This window comes from Colobus angolensis, unplaced genomic scaffold, assembly GCF_000951035.1.
Source record: "Colobus angolensis palliatus isolate OR3802 unplaced genomic scaffold, Cang.pa_1.0 Scaffold379, whole genome shotgun sequence".
Lineage (NCBI taxonomy): Eukaryota > Metazoa > Chordata > Mammalia > Primates > Cercopithecidae > Colobus > Colobus angolensis.
In genome coordinates, this window is record NW_012117143.1 from 1,394,729 (window position 1) to 1,400,837 (window position 6,109).

Genomic DNA, 6,109 nt, shown 5'->3' on the forward strand with positions numbered 1-6,109 from the left:
GCAATAGTTGAAAAAAAAGAGACTTATAGGATGGGTGCAATGGCAGAATGAATATGACAGAAGAAAAAAATCAATGAACCTGAAGATAAAACAACAAACATTACTCAATCTGAACAACAGAGAGAAAAAGACTTAAAAAAAAAAAAAAAGAACAGAATTTTCAGGACCTGTGAGACTATGACAAAAGATCTAACATTTGTAAGCAGACAAAGAGAATAGGGCTGAACAAATTTGCAAAGAAATAATGGGCCAAGCACAATGGCTGATGCCTGTAATCCCAGTACTTTGGGAGGCCAAGGCAGGCAGATTACCTGAGGTCAGGAGTTCAAGACCAACCTGGCCAACATGGTGATAACCCTGTCTCTACAAAAAATACAGAAATTAGCCGGGCGTGGTGGTGTGTGCCTGTAGTCCTAGCTACTCGGGAGGCTGAGGCAGGAGGATCACTTGAACTTGGGAGGCAGAGGTTGCAGTGAACCAAGATTGCGCCACTGCACTCCAGCCTGGTGATAGAGAGACTCCATCTCAAAAAAAAAAAGAGAGAGAGAGAGAGAAAAAGAAATAACTGGTGAAGACTATCTAAACATGGCAAAAGAACTAAGCTTATAGACTAAACTACTTAAGTGAACCCTAAATAAGATAAACCCAAGAAAACCCATGCCAAAGCATATCATAATTAAATGAAAGGCAAAGAAACAATATCTTGAAAATAGTCATCTGGAACCATGATACCAGAAGGAAGTAGAAACAATTTTTCAAGTACTGGAAGAAAAAAACTGTTCATTGTGAGTTGTATGTTTGGTGAAAGTATTCTTCAGGAATGACGAGGAAATAAAGACACATTCAGATGAAGGTAAAATAAGAGAATTTGTGGCTAGCAGACTGACTCTTAAGGAATGGCTAAAGGAAATTCTCTAAACAGAAAGGAAATGACAACAGAAGAGTTGGAAATCAGTAAGGAAAGTATAACAGAATGGACAAAACCAGGAGTAAATAGACGATCTTCCTTGTGAGTTTCTAAATCATATTTCATGGGTAAAACAAAAAATATAACACTATCTGATGTGGTGTTTAATGTATGTAGAGGAAATACTTAGACAGTTAAACTTAAAAACAGGGCAAGACAAAAGAAACTAAGAAGCAAGGTGTCTACAGTTCACCTGAAGTGGTAACACTTTGTGTGACAGTAGACTGTCACAATTTATGTATAAATACTGTAATGCCTAGAGAAACCACTAAGAAAACTATCCAGAGCAATATACTAAAAAATCACATATATATTTATATATCTCATTAAAATAAAGAAAATGGTGGCTGGGTGTGGTGGCTCATACCTGTAATCCCAGCACTCTGGGAGGTGAGGGGGGCAGATCACCTGAGTTCAGGAGTTCCAGACCAGCCTGGCCCAAATGGTGAAATCCCGTCTCTAATTTTAAAAAATACAAAAATTAGCCAGGCGTGGTGGTGGGCACCTATAATCCCAGCTACTCGGGAGGCCGAGACACGAGAATCACTTGAACCTGGCTGGGGAGAGGTTGCAATGAGCTGAGACAGTGCCACTGCACTCCAGCCTAGGTGACAGAGTGAGACTGTCTGAAAAAAAAAAAAGTTAAAGAGAAACAGGAATAAGAAACAGAGAGAACAAACAGAAAAAAAGATAGTAAAATGAAAGACTTTAGCCCTAATATTTTAATAATTATTTCAAATGAAATGGTCTAAATCCACTAAACAGAGATTAGAATAGTGGGTTACAAAAACCACAACTTAACTGTATGTTGCCTACAGGAAACTCAACTGAAAAGCGATGACATAGGTAGGTTTAAAAAATTATGTAAAATGATAATGCAAACATTCATTTTAAAAAAGTAGCCATGGCTATATTAATATCAGATAAAGTAGACTTCCAAGCACAGAAAAACACTAGGGACAAAGGAATATCACTTAATGATAAAAGGATTAATACACGAAGAAGACCTAACTGTGCATGCACCAAACAACAGAGTGTCAAAACACTGAAGCAAAATTGATGGAGCTGAAGAGAGAAAAAGACACACACAGTTAGAGTATGTTCTCTGATCACAAAATATCAACTAAGAAATCGGCAATAGAAAGTCCATAAAAATATTCCCAAACTTGTATATTAAATATCACAATTCTAAATAATCCATGGGGCAATAAAAACTTTCAAATAAAAATGTTAAATAGAAGAAGAAGAAAAATGAAAATATCATGCATCAAGTTTTGTGGAATACAGTGAAAGCAGTACTGAGAAGGAAATTTAAGCATGAACTGCTTATGTTTAAAAGAGAAAAGATCTCAAATTAGTGATCTTAAGTGATCTTAAGTTCTTAAGAAGAAGGTAGAAAAAGAAAACCTAAATTAAATTCAAACAAGCAGAAAGAGGAAATAAGAGCAAAAATCAAAGAAGTTAATATAGGAAAACACTAGAGAAAATCAGTGAAACAAAAGCTGGATCATTAAAAAAAAAATAAGTAATTGAAAAACCTCTAAGAAGGCTGATAACAGTGGAGAGAATATGCAAATCTCCAGTGTCAGAACAAGATGGAATATCACTATATCTGTTGTAGTCATTAAAGAGAAAGTAAGGGACTACTATGAACAAGTTTACGCCCCTACATTCAAGAATATAGAAAATCAGACTAATTCCTTGAAAAGCACAAACTATCAAAATGCAACCGAGATAAAATAGATCACCTGAATAGTCATATAACCATTAAAGAAATTTAATTTATAGCTAAAACACCTGTGAGGAAGTTTCCAGGCCCAGACAGTTTCACTGGCGAATTCTACCAAACATTTAAAGAAGAATTAAAACCAATTTTACACAATGTCTTCCAGAAAAATAGAAGAGAAAACCCTTCCCCACTCTTTGTGTAAGGCAAGTATCACCCTGATACCAAAATTAGACAAAGAAAGAAGAAAGAAGAGAGGAAAGACAGAAAGAGAGCAAGGGAAGGGAGGAAGGGAAGGAAGGAAGAGAGGGAGAAAAGGAGGGAGGGAGGCAGGGAGGGAGGGAGGGAGGCAGGAAGGGAGGGAGGAAGGAAAGAAGGAAGGATCCATATCTCTTATTAACTTAGACATAAAAATCATCAAAATACTAGCAAATTCCAACAATGAAAAGAATTACATGTTATGGTCAATTAGGATTTATTTCAGGTATGCAAAGTCAATTTGATATGCAAAAATCAATCAACATATCACTAGGCTAAAAAACAAAAAGGTTTTATGAGCATATCAACTGACACCAAGAAAGTCTTTGACAAAATCCAGCATCCACTCATGATGAAAATTTGCGAGACACTAATACTAGAAAGGAACTTTCTGAACTTGACAAAAAGCATTTTCCCAAAGAATTACAGCTAACATCATAGTTAATAGTGAAGAACCAAATGCCCTTCCCTAAGATCAGGAGCAAGGCAAAGATGTCCAAACTCACTACTCATAGTCAACATAATACTGGAAGTTCTAGCAAGTACAACATGGCAAGAAAAAGAATTAAAAGGCATAGAGATTGGAAAAAAAGAAATAAAACGGTTCCTATTGACAGATGACATGATCATCTACACATAGAATCTCGAAGAATTTTCCTCAACAAACCTCTTATACTAACGAGAGTCCAGCACATTTGCACAATACAAGATTAACACACAAAAATCAACTACATTTTTATATACTAGCAACATGTGGAAACTAAAATTAAAAACACAATGCCCTTTACAATTGTACCCTCCCTAATTAAATAGGTATAAGTCTGAAAAAACATGTACAGAATCTACATACTGAATGTTGCAAAAATGCTGACAAAAAAAATTAAAGAAGACGTAGTTAAATGCAAAGACATATTGTGTTCATGGATTGGAAGACTCAGCATAGTAAAGACATCAATTCTCCACAAACTGATTTGAGGATATAACAAAATGTCTATCAAAATCTCAGCATTTTTCTTTTTTTCTTTTTTTTGAAATGGAGTCTTGCTCTTTTGCCCAGGCTGGAGTGCAATGGCGCAATCTCAGCTCACTGCAATCTCTGCCTCCTGGGTTCAAGCAATTCTCATGCCTCCGCCTCCCAAGTAGCTGGGATTACAGGCGCCTGCCACCACACCTGGCTAATTTTTGTAATTTTATTAGAGACAGGGGTTTCACCACGTTGGCCAGGCTGGTCTCGAACTCCTGACCTCAAGTGATCCACCTGCCTTGGCCTCCCAAAGTGCTGCGATTGCAGGCATGAGCCACTGTGCCTGGCCTCAGCAGGTTTTCATACTGAGGCAGGAGGACATAGAGGAGCACGTTCTAAATGTATATGGAAAGGCAAAGGACCTAGAATAGCTAAAACATTTTGAAAAAGAACCAGAAAATGGAGCTGGGTGCAGTGGTGCATACCTGGAGTCCCAGCTACCCAGGAGGCTGAGGTGGGAGAATCAGTTGAGCCCAGTTCAAACACAGCCAGGCAACATAGCAAGACCCTGTCTCTAAATAAGTAAATAAATAAATGGAGTGGAAGAAATCACTCTACCTGATGTTAAACTTACTATGGCTACAGCTGTTAAGACTGTGATATTGGTGAAGGTATAGACACGTAGATTAACAGAACAGAATACAAAACCCACACAGCCATGCCCATCTGATTTTTCACAAAGTGCAAAAAGTAACTAAATGGAGGAAGGATCACCTTTCAACAAATGATGCTGAAACAATGGGACACCCACAGGAAAAAGAATGGACCCAAACCTCACATCTTATGCAAACATTCACTGAAAATGGATCACAGACACAGATGTGAAAGGTAAAATTATAAAGCCTTTAGGAAAAATAAATAGGAGAAATCATCTGGATTTCGGGTTAGGTAAAGAATTCTTGCACTTGGCCCCCAAAGCACAATACATAAAAGGGAAAATTATAAATGGGACATCATCAAAATTTTACACTTTTGTTCTGCAAAAGCATAAAAAAACAAACAATGCAATTAGAAAATGGGCAAGGCTGGGTGCTGTGGCTCACATCTATAATCCTAGAGCTTTAGGAGGCTGAGGCGAGAGGATCACTTGAGCCAGGAGTTTGAGACCAGCCTGGGCAACATAGTGAGATGCCGTCTCCACAGAAAAAGAAAAAAAATTAATCGGCGGGGCATGGAGGCACACACCTGTGGTCCCAGCTACTTAGGAGGGTGAGGCGGGAGGATTAGTTGAGCCTGGGAGGTCAAAGCTGCAGTGAGCCCTGCCACTGCACTTCAGCCTGAGTGACACAGTGAGATGTAAGAAAAGAAAGAAAAGGAAGGACGGAAGGAAAGAAGGAAGGAAGGAAGGGAGGGAGGGAGGGAGGGAGGGAAGAAAGGAGAGAATGAAAGAAAGAGGAAGAAAGGGAGAGAGAAAGAGAAAAAAGAGAGAAGAGAAAGAGGAAAGAAAGAAATTGGGCAAAAGGCAATGAATAGACATTTTTCCAATGGCCTATGTGTCTGGCAAATAAGCACATGAAAAGATGTTTATCACTCTCCTTTAGGCAAATTACGACCATACTGACATATCATCAGACACCTATCAGAACAGCTTTAAAAAGCAGTGATCCATCAAATGCTGGGGAGATTGCAGAGAAACTGGATCTCTCATATTAGTATGAATGTAAAACGGTACAGCCACTCTGGAACACAGCTCGATAGTTTCTTTTCAAACTAAGAAATGCACATAAGATATGATCAGTAATTGCACCACTGGTCCTGTGTCCCAGAGAAGTGAAAGCGTATGTCCACAACAAAATACACACGCACAGGTTTACAGCAGCTTTATTTGCAGTAGCCCAAAACTGGAAACAATCCGGATGTCCTTCAGTGGATGAATGGTTAAACAAGGTGAGGGAACTTTCACACCATGGACTACTACTCACCAATAAGAAGGAATTCAGGGCCGGGCACAGTGACTCACACCTGTAATCTCAGCACTTTGGGAAGCTGAGGCAGGCGGATCATGAGGTTAAGAGTTTGAGACCAGCCTGGCCAATATGGTAAAACCCCATCTCTACTAAAACATACAAAAATTAGCTGGGCGTGGTGGTGGGCACCTGTAGTCCCAGCTACTCAGGAGGCCGAGGCAGGAGAA